General features: G+C 45.9%; 1 protein-coding gene across 1 annotated transcript in view; it reads right to left on the bottom strand.

Moving 5' to 3' along the window:
• GABRA4 (gamma-aminobutyric acid (GABA) A receptor, alpha 4) overlaps nt 1–11,706 on the bottom strand; it is a 90,460-nt gene that overhangs the window by 35,590 nt on the left and 43,164 nt on the right. The gene's annotated exons all lie outside the window — the stretch shown is intronic.

Genomic DNA, 11,706 nt, shown 5'->3' with positions numbered 1-11,706 from the left:
ACATGCGGTCCGGGGGCCAGATCAGGCCCCCGCAGGGCTTCTATCCGACCCGCAGTGAAACTGGCTGTCTTCTGCTGCTTCTTCCAGTTCTGCTGCTGCTGCATCATCGTAAGTTTGCAGCTTACAGATACACTCTTGAACTGCATACTCAAGATTGAAACAGCACAGACATTTTGATGCAATAATTCAGAGCAAGAGTTGTCAGTTATCAGACACTGTTAAATAAACAAAATATTGCAAGAGTGCTAATGTTTTAAGCATGTTTTTATTTTAACTAAAAAATAAACCCTTTGTGTTTGTGTCCTTTATGAAGTTTATCTCTTGGCTACTTGGCATTACATTTTATGACACACATGGCCCAGCCCAACAAGGTCTCATTTATGTCAGACCCAGCCCTCCTAACAAATGAGTTCAACATCCCTGACCTAAACAGTTGGCCCAGTTCAAACCCCACAGCAAGCCAAGCAATGACTAGAGCAAACACACGAAATCTGCCTTATACTAAGTCAGACCATTCATCTATCGAGGCCAGTTTTCTCTACCGACCGGCAGCAGATCTCCAGGGTCTCATGCACAGGTCTTTTGTATTGCCTTCCACCTGGTTTTTTTAACTGGAGATGCTGGGGATTGAACCGGGACCTTCTGCATGCCAAGCAGATGTTCTAACGCTGAGCCATGGACTCTAAACCAGGAAAGCTCATACGATGTGGCAGTTTGTGCTGAACGGAGATCTGGGAGAGCCAGGTTTGAAGGCCACTGGTTGACTGTCTCTCAGCCGAACCTCCCTCAGAGGGTGGTTGTTTTGAGGATAAAACAGAGGAACAGAGAACAGGGTTGTTTGCTGTGTTGGGTTCTACGGAGAAAGCAGCTTTAAGCCACGGTTTGGTGATCAGTTACCGTGCTGCCTGAGACAGCGTAAGTGTGCTACTGATAGAAAGAGGAAGTGTTGCATTATGTAGACATTTGGGCCAGAAGTTAAGATAGTAAATCTAGTTTAAGGCTACCAGAGCCCACTTTTGATGAGTTTATTCAGCACAACACATTCTGGAGTAGGAAGTGGCAGATACATTGCCTGGAAAGATCAAACTTCATTTCCCAGCTAAAACATCTCAGGTAGGAGGATTAGAAATGGCTGATTCTGGCCGGGAAGGATAGTCAGAGATATCTCAGTCATCTGGAGCAGTTATGAAGGAATGCGGCAGTTTCTTTGGGGTGTTGCATTATGTAAAGGGTTATATCCTACTGTAAGACAATTCGTTAATTTGGAAATTAACACATTTCATTTTCAAGGCACCTTTCAGATTAGTGTAGTAATGCTGGATACATGACAATGCCCCATGGTTAATCCTTAAAATTCTCTGTGTGAGTTTGCTCAGAGATGCACAGCAAAATGCTTATTCACCCAGATACCTTATTGTATGTACTATCCTCTAATGTATGATATTATAAACCTAGGTCCCGGTCACACGGAGCATTAGGCACACTAGAGAGACGGAAGATAGGCGGATTTTCCATGCGCAATCTCACCGCCACATCTGAGAAGCGTAGAGCTCCCATGGCTCACCCGAGGTTTCACTCCGAAGATGCGCTGTAAAAAACTAGTACCTCCGAGGTACTAGTTTCCGGAAACCGCGGGGCAAGGGCAAGCATCAGATCACGTTTCCGGTGTTAGCTCGTGGCATCTGGCGCCCGCCCATGTCCCGTCGCGAAAAGTTTTTTTTTTGTCAAGGCCCGCCGGGGGTGCACAAGCACCCAACGGTGTATGCGAACACTTGGGTTAAAAACGACAACACAACCCCCGCGGCGCCACTTCTTTGCCACGCCGCAGGAGTGAGGTATCATCGGCACTTCCCCCCAACCACGGGACATTGGCGGGATGTCAGGCGGGACGTTTGATCCGGCTGCCACACGGTAGTTCGCTCCGGGGCAAACAGCCACGCCTCCCCCCCCACGATATCCGGCCCGTGTGACCGGAGCCCTAGACTCTTTTCATAAGAGAAAATCAGATTGCTCAACGGGCAGGCAACTTCTGATATAGACTGCATAATCCAAATGGAACTCGTGACGTCTAGTATAAAGGAAGATCCAGTTGGTTAGCCGCATCTTTTCATAAGAGAAAATCAGATTGCTCAGTGGGCAGGCAACTTCTGATATAGACTGCCGTAGCCTCAGCCTTGAGAATGTCCTTGTAACTGTTACTTGCATAATCCAAATGGAACTAGTGACGCCTAGTATAAAGGAAGATCCAGGTGGTTGGTCTGAAGCAGTGCAATAGATTTAGAGCCCAACAGCACTTTTAAAACCAACAAAGGTTTATTCAAGGTATGAGCTTTCGTGTGCAAGGACCATCACCTCTCCTTACTCCCCCCTTCCACAGTCCAAGTAGCTCCCTCAGCCAAGAGGTTTTCCTCATTGCAACCAGCAGCCGCTCCAAGGGTCTCAAGTCAAATCATTTCCAGGTAGTTCTGAGTCCTGACAACTCTCCATTAAGTATTAAAATACAAAGAAAACTGGAATGGGGGTAGGGAGAAATGGACCAGAATGCATCAAGAACAGGCACCTTCTTTCCTACGGGCATGCTCAAATCTCCATCCCTTCCTCAAAAAGCCTGTTTCCTAACTTTTCATAGGAAATAAAAATGGCAAGCCTGACCAAGTGTATATATTTTAACTAAAATCAGTTCAAATCTCCATCCCTTCCTCAAAAAGCCTCTTTGTTTCCTAACTTTTCACAGGAAATAAAAATAGCAAGCCTGACCAAGTGTATAGATTTTAACTAAAATCAGCCCATATAAGTCCTTGGGAGGGGGGGCATTGCATCAAATGGAGTTAAGAACATAAGAACATAAGAACATAAGAGACGCCAATGTTGGATCAGGCCAAAGGCCCATCCAGTCCAACACTCTGTATCACACAGTGGCCAGAAATACCAGTGCCATCAGGAGGTCAACCAGTAGGGACCTCCTAGAGATTTTGGGGTAGTGTCTGAGAAAGGTGGACTTTGGGGAGGGGAGGGAACTCAGCATGGATGTGATGTAACTCTAGGGCTTACTGTTTCTCCTCAACTCTATGGTATATCACAGAGTCTGCCCACCGAAGGTACCATTTTCTCCAGAGAAACTGACCTCTGTACTTGGTAATTGTAATTCCAGGATAACTCCAGGCCCCACCTTGATAACTCTAGTATCAGCAGTATCATAGATTTTTATAGAAATGCTTTCAGCCATACAAATACCGCTGTGTTTTCAAAAGCACTTAAAGAAAAACAATAAGGGCATCTTCACATCTACTTGAATACAGAGAAATGCAGGTGGAATGGCCTCTTCATGCCCTGCTTGTCCCAAGTCAAACAGAGCAAGACAAACATAGTCCAGAGACACCTGAAGCTCCTTTCATGGGTATTTGGGCGGCTGGAGGGGGGACAGAAAACCAAGCTCTGAACTGCCTTTCTGTGAATGATGGAATTTTCCAAACTTAGCTAAAGGCTGCTAGCTAGAAAATTTCCATAGAAACTAGAGTATTTTGGTAGCATTTATACTTTGGAACACAAAGTTGACTAGCAAATTATTCCTTTAAATGGCTTGTTACTGCAAAGGCATCGCTTTCCCTACAGCACAGAAAAATGCATTTCAAAGTGGTCATCAGCCTTCTCGAAGGGGACAGCAAAAGGGAGCAGGGTTTTTAAAATGACTCCCACTCGCACACAGCTCGCAGAGAGCAGCTTTGCCACCACTCCCACTGTAACCGGGCATTATTGCTTCACCAAGACGTCATAGCACATCTAGAATCCTATGCATATCCTATCCATCATATCACAGGCATGGAGATAGTTCCTTGTGGCGGACCCCATTATCACGATTTGTTTATCAGAGCGGCAATCAAACGCGCTATTAGCTCTGATGTCGTTACTTCTCCCTACTGGATTTTACAGGCACATCCAGATAACCACATCTGTATAGCATTCCTCATTCGTAGGCAGGGGTCATTTCGTAGAAAAAGAGCTAGGGGAACCCATTAGCATAACTCATTAGCATATGCCACACCCCCTGACATCACCGGAAGTGTGTCATGAGGCCACACCCCCTGACATCACCGGAAGTGTGTCATAAGGGCTTTTTATTAACATTAAATTAGACTGTGTGGAAGAGCCGCATGCGGCTCCCGAACTGCAGTTTGGCCACCCCTGCCATAGAGTCCACCCTCCAAAGCATCCATTTTCTCCAAAGGAGCTGATCTCTGTAGCCTGGAGACGAGCTGTAATTTGGGAGGATCTCCAGGTCCCTCCTGGAGGCTGGCATCCCTATCATGATCCATGGTGTTTTCAATCAGGTTGATCCTTCTGGAGAACTCAGAAGTTTGCACGGCTTTATGTCATTTTGGTTGCTCCTATTAAAAGGCAGCTTTTGTTTTGTTTGCTTTGGATATAGCAAAGATAATGACACGTTTTTAAAAGAGAACATGGAAGGGAGGGGGGAATGAGTGACGTGTACGTCTTTAGATTTCTCATTCTAACAGAAAGGCTTCCCCTTCGCGGCCCCACCAGTTTCCATCTTTTCCATTCCTCCAAAATGTACTAAAAGGTGTTTTAGCTCAATGGTCCCCACTTGATTAATCCCTCTCCGATGCACGATAAAACCGAGGTTTCGGAAGATACCTTCTTCAGCCCCCCTCTGTGTTCTCCACTCTTTCGTCAGAAACCCAGGTCCTGCCTGGCCCACCTGGGCTCCCGGTGTGTTGCCTCCGTGCGGTTTATCTGCTTCGCTTTCCGTGTCCACTGCAGCATCCTCTTGCAAATTGCATTTTAATGTGTCTCATTCTAATATCCAGTAATCGATTTCCCTAATTGCTTTTTCAATTTGCGCTCACCAAGGCGGGAGGAGAATGGAGACAACATCAGTAGACTTGACATTACACATTCAGGCCTGAGGGCACGCTGCTTACTTGGGCAAACCTCCGATTCCTCTCAATAGGGCTCCTCTTGAGACAGACAAAAAAAGACATGAACTCATAATGAGGCAAATGGGGCTTCCGCAAAAGAACTTGTAAAAAGGGGTTGTATACATAGACTTAACGATAGACTCTCCCGTCTATGGTATTTTGATCCTGCCAGGAATTCTAGAATGCATATGAGGTTGTCCTTTGCTCATATGATCTTTAAAACAAGCCTGTGAGGTAGGCTGGTCAAAGGTCACCTAGCAAACTTCAAGGGCAGAGTATAGACTTGAACTCAGGCCTCCAAGATCCTAGTCCAGCCCTTTTAACCACTACACGATGCCACACAGGCTCGTCCTTCAAAGAGGATCCCCTGATCTGACTCAACATTAATCTTGCGTTTATTTAAATGGTCCTGACAGGGCTATTTTTGGGCAGGAACGCACAGGAACGGAGTTCCGGCTGGCTCCTGAGTTGGCCACGCCCAGCAGGAACTCATTAGCATAATAGGCCACACCCAACAGCAGAAACTTATTAGGACTGGCTACATTAGGAGTGTGTGACCTAACATGCAAAGGAGTTCCTGCTACAAAAAAAGGCCCTGGGTTTTGACAACAAACAAGGTAAACAGAATAAGAAGCAAAAGGTGGATGTGGCTGGATGACCAGACGTCTGGTAACATGGGGGTGTGGCCTAATATGATAATGAGCTGTGCTGTCGGGGGTGTGTCCTAATATGCTAATGAGTTTTTCTGTTGGGTGTGGCCAATTATGTTAATGAGTTCCTGCTGGGCTTTTTCTACAAAAAAAGCCCTGGTCCTGAATATACTGTTCACAGGAAGAAAACTGTGCTTGTGAGAACACTTGGGTATTCATGTTGGAGTGATAGCATTGCATGGATGGGTTGAGTTCTGTCCCCTCTTTGAAGGGGTTTCCTGGGAGCGGATTTGTAACAGGCTGGCAGGCTCCATCAGAGGTGGGACGGAAGTGTCCTTTCAACAGTCTTCATGTTATGCACTTCTGAAACTGAGTAATCTGGACCATCCATCTGTTGCACTTTGAAACTAGCGAACTGGAAACATTTATTTGGCGCAGGCACTTTATCCCATTAAGAAATTTAGATGAGAATGGAAACGCTTATGGACTGAGCGTATACAGGTCATAACCTCCAGCTGGAGCCTGGAGATCTCCCGGAATCACAGCTGATCCCCAGGCAACAGAGATCAGTTCCCCTGGAGCAGGGGTCATTCCGTAGAAAAAGAGGTGCAGGAGCTCATTAGCATAACTCATTAGCATAGTTTATTTGCATATGACACACCCCCTGGCATCACCTTGATGGAAGTGTGTCAGAAGGCGACACCCACTGCTCAGGCTCCACTGGACTGTTTTGGATTGCTAGCTATTGGGGGAGGGGGGAGGACGTGCAGATCTGTCCTCGCAGAGGAAGGAGAGCTCATACCTAAATAAAATTTGGTCTTAAAGGTGCCACTGGACTGTTTTGGACCAGGGGGCTCTGCAACTTACCTGGCTGCTTTTTGCTCTGACTGAGGGCTGCTGGGAGCAGGGGGTGGGGCTTGTTGCATATGCCCGCCCCCTGGGCTCTTTACTGCCGGAGCTCCGCTCATGTGCGCTCCTGCAGGAAATGACCCCTGCCCTGGAGGAAATGGCAATTTTGGAGGGTGGACTCTACGGCTTCACATCTCTGCTCAGCTCCCTCCCTTGGATAGGGCTATCCAAGCCCTATCCTCCCTGAATCTCCTGGAATTTTCCAACCCAGAGCTGGCAAGCCTAAACAGTGCTCTGAAGACCTGCTGTTGGCCAGGACCAAACAAAGCCGAACCCCTGGGGCACCGGTAGCACTGCAGGAGCCATTCAGCTCAGACCTGACCAATCACAAAGGCTGCAGGCCCCACCCACTGTCACTATTAACACCACCCCAGCCAGGCTCCAGGCCAAGAGTCCCCTGGACCACCAGTGCCGATCAGCTCCGCTCCAAGGCTGTCTTATCATCCCGTTCCAACACCGTACGGAACCGGGAGTGCAGGTGTCACAAGTCCAAACCGAATGAGGAGTAGGGGGACTCTGAACACATTGTTTTTTTTTAAACTGAGAATCTTAGTACCTTTAAGCCAGGTTGTGTTTCAGTGTCAGACAATACTAAGCCAATGCTAAATAAATGTTAGAATCCAACACAAAGAAATAGAAATTCAGAAGATCCTATGAAACTTACATATCTGCCTTTGTGGATATGTATGCTATATGCAGTGTCACTTTCCAGCAAGATCCCCAGAGTAGGGAGGGTTCAAAGGTACTACAACCCCCACTTCACTCCCAAAGCCTTCAGGAACGCTGCATTGGAGCCTTAGTGAAGCTCAGGGAGTTCCCAGACAGTATTATTTACTTAGAAATGGTACTAGTCATCAGGGGTCATTTCGTAGAAAAAGAGGTGCAGGAGCTCATTAGCATAACTCATTAGCATGCCTTATTTGCATATGCCACCACCCCCCCCACGACATCACTGGAAGTGTGTCAGAAGGCAACACCCACCGCTCAGGCTCCACTGGACTTTTGGATTGCTAGTTGGGGGGGGGGAACGTGCAGATCTGTCCTCGCAGAGGAGGGAGAGCTTGTACCTGAATAAAACTTGGTCTTAAAGGTGCCACTGGACTGTTTTGGGCCGGGGGGAGCTCTGCCACTTACCTGGCTGCTTCTTGCTCTGACTGAGGGCTGCTGGGAGCAGGGGATGGGGCTTGTTGCATGTGCCCACCCCCTGGGCTCTTTACTGCCGGAGCTCCGCTCCTGTGCGCTCCTGCAGGAAATGACCCCTGCTAGTCATCATCTTCTTTCCTCCAAGGCTTTCAGCATGCCAAGGCTCACATAGCCTGGAGAGGTCCCTCGATCATGCTACATCCACTTTCTATTTGCTCTTGAGACTCAGGATTCACTGCTTTCCAGAAAGATCTGAGCCCACTCTGGAAATAGAGTGTGGAAATACCCAAGCTTCTAAGCCAGAACCTTCTCTGGACACATCTGACAGCTTAGTGCACATTCCACATACACCCCAGCCTTCACCTCAAACCAACCTTCCTCCCACCCATTCCCTTTTAGCCACCATCACTACCACCTCTGCAAATGCATTTGAGAGTTTGACTTATAGGCCGCACATACAACATGTTCCCTTCCATCTCCCAGTGTGTTCAGCAGCTCCCTAGGAACTACAAAGTAGGTACTGCCTTATCTGCATCTAGTAAACTGGATAGTTGGGCTAGGACAAGCCTAGATATGCAAAGGCTGTAGCACGGGCAGGTTCTTGGAATGAGGGGAGGTGAAGGGCTGTAGCACAGATACAGGAACAACAACAGATGAGTCTCAGCTCTTTCGAGACAATTGGGCCTTTTCGCATTCTCCTTTTAATCCATGTTCACCGTGGTGTCCTTCAAGCAATCCTGCACTAAAATCAAATTCAACCTTCTTTTTATTCCAGGTCCCACGCACCCCCCTTCTGCACTAAAATCGAATTCAACCTCCTTTTTATTCCATTTTTTCCCCCATTCTGCATTACATCACCGCCCTTCAGTGGTCAGCCCAGTTTCAGCCCACTATTGCCCCGGGTTTTTTGAATGCTGATTTGCTGCTGACTTAAATTGCCTCGATTCGAATGCTGAGAAAATCTAGAGTGGCTATCAAATGCGGAAAGGACCGAGGATTCCAAACTTGGGGAAAGCACATTGGGGAAAGTTTGGCGCTGCCTAGTATTGAAACAAACAAAGGAGAAGGGGGAAGCAAACTCAACCCAAAATATACTAAGGCCTCAAGGGTCAAGCTACATCAAATAAAATTTGTATCAAAATAAATATATTTATTATATGGTATACACAATAATATAATTAAAAAATTAAAAACACAGAGCCTGAATATCAGGCTATATTAAGAATCATCAACAATAAGCTTTACATAAGCTGTTATAATGTCCTATACAAAGCTGATAAAAATATCAAATGTCCAGCACAAGACCATAGACATTTCAGCCACAAAGGCTCTCCTCGGTGGTCATTTTCCAGAAGTGTTTCTAAAATCTTTGTTGTGTACCACTGACCACTTAGAAAGGCCTTTGTGGCCGAAATGTCTCTGGTCTTGTGTTGGTCATTTGATATTTTCATCAACTTTGTATAGGCAATTATAGCAGGTTATGCAAAACTTAGGCTTGATTATTCTTAATATAGCCTGGTATTCAGGCCCTATGTTTTTAATCTTTAATTATATTATTGTGTACATCATATCATAAATGTATTACCTTTTATACAAATCCTATTTGCTGTAGCTGCCCAGTATTGATCTCCATAGATATAACCTAAGAGCTGCCTCTTTACCAGGAAGTGAAGAGCAGGGTATGAATCCAGTCTCCTCCTCCTCCTCCTCCTCCTCCTCCTCCTCCTCCCCCTCCGCTTCTTCTTCTTCTTCTTCTTCTTCTTCTTCTTCTCTCCTCAAAGTGAGCAGTGACTCATGAAAACTCACACCTTGCCACAAATTCTGTTAGTCTTTAAGATGCTACTGAACTCTTACTCTTTTCTACTGCTACAGAAAGACTAACATGGCTACCCATCTTCATCCATATACAAGAAAGATATTAAAATGTAACGAGACTCCAGATTAGCGACTCGCTGCCAACTTTGCTCAGATTTATACAAAAAGATTTCCCAGTATAGCTAACACTCCACTGCGGGACATGAACAGCAAAGGGAGGCAGCTGAATCCCAGTCGAAATACAATATCTGAATTGGATGTGTGGCAGCAGGAACAAGTAGTCCAAGCAAAACGCCCCCCCCCATGGAATTTAAAAAACCAAGCAGTCACTCCCCAAAGTAGGGTTGCCAAGTCCGGACGTACCTGCCGGCGGGGGACTTTGGGTTCGCTCCCGGTGTGTGTGCGCGCGCGCAAAGCGTGCACGCGCCGCATGCACATCACTTCCCTGTGACGTCATGACGCCAGGCCCTGTGACGTCATGACGCCAGTGCCCCGCCCCCAGCGTGCCCGGCGTCATGACATCACAGGGAAGTGACGTGCATGCGGGGGTAGGGTTTCCCCCGGGGCCCGATTCCGCGGGGGCGGAAATCAGGCCTCCAAAGCGGGGGGGAATCCACCCCCCGGGGGGATTTGGCAGCCCTACCCCAAAAGCACCCCCTCATTATACCCCTTAATGTTTTCTTGTACTATATAAATGGCTCAAAGTCAAAGTCAAATCTTTTATTACAGTCCATGACCAGAATAATAAAATCAACCGAAATATAAAATATAACAAATTGTTGCTAGAACCTGGCAACAAGAACTAAGGGTGCGTTCAGATGGCTCTTTAGACCCACGCGAGGCATGGATTTAAATGTAATGTCCAGACATCAACATCTGGGAAACGTCCGTCTTCCATGAGCATCCCATTTTACCGCGCTTCGGAGCCATACTAAAAAGATACTACTTTAAATCTGGAGTTTTTGGTTCCGATGGGCCACTCGCAGACTTTCCCCCGTCTGATCGTTCCAGCGCGCAATTAAAAATGACACCCGTTCGGGATGTTCTGACAACAGACCATCCCGAACAGGCGCCATTTTAAAAAAAATCTTGATTCTGCGCATACGCTGATAAACAAGGCCATGGTGGGTGCATAATCTGTTGCCCATTGAATCCTATTAACTTTATCCCGGTGTTTGTCCTTCAACAGTGCATCTCTTGTTACTTGTTGGGCTCTCTCCCTAGCTCTTTCAATAAATCAAATCAAATCATTTATTACAGTCCATGACCAGAGTATTTAAATTAGCAGTAAAAACAACTGAATTATAAACTATAACAAATCTTGTTGCTAGTACCTGGAAACAAGAATTAACACTAATTTACAATATTAAAATAAGACCTCCCAGTCCAGTCAGGTCAAGGGATATCATGGAACAGTGCTTAATCAGGCCAATGTATGTCTTCTAACATTTATAACTAACAGCAAATGTAGAAGGAAGGCTGACGGATCCCCGATAAAATATGTCTGGATTAAGGTATTAGATGTCACAAACAGTTTTTCCATCTTCATTGCCTGGCAAGATCTCAATAGAACAATGTTCAGTCGCTTGAGAGCAAAACTTGGCTACTTGCCAGTACATAAATGGCTGCCATTTGGTCTTGTAGGCAAAAGTAAACCATTTCACTTGGGGACACTACCCTGTCCTCCCCCCCGAGCATCTCCGCTTATCTTGACCATTATAGGGTGACACAGGAGAGACAAAATGCTGCCCTGATCTTCCACAAAACCAAACAAGGACCCACGGTAAGTAGGAAAACCAACATACAACAAGTACCGTGCGCAGATGATTATAACATATCATAAATAATTTTATATTTTTTGAAAAATATTTTTACAATAATTTGTACATATATAATAAAACATATTAATCAAAAATATCAAAAATCATCTCCAAGAATCTCAAAAGCTATTGTACAACCTTTAATAATAGTCCTCCTCTGTTAAATAAAGTTTCAAGAGGGAGGACTCCTTAAAGTCTCTATATAACATGTGCTCGTGTCTTCCTCCAACAGAGGTCCAGATATCCTTCTGTTTCCAAATCTTCCTCAGGGAGTTCAACAATAATTTTCAGCACAAGGTTGCCACGTGCTTTTCACTTTGGAGGAGGCTTGTAGCTCATCAAAAAAAAATTTTGCAGCATTCATTGAAGAGAACTTTGGATTAAAACTTTGGTATGTGGCAACCTTGTGCTGAAAATTATTGTTGAACTCCC

This window comes from Gekko japonicus, unplaced genomic scaffold, assembly GCF_001447785.1.
Source record: "Gekko japonicus isolate JY-2015 unplaced genomic scaffold, Gekko_japonicus_V1.1 scaffold682, whole genome shotgun sequence".
Lineage (NCBI taxonomy): Eukaryota > Metazoa > Chordata > Lepidosauria > Squamata > Gekkonidae > Gekko > Gekko japonicus.
The sequence above is the reverse complement of the archived record's forward strand: the minus strand, read 5'-3'. Positions and strand labels throughout refer to the sequence as shown.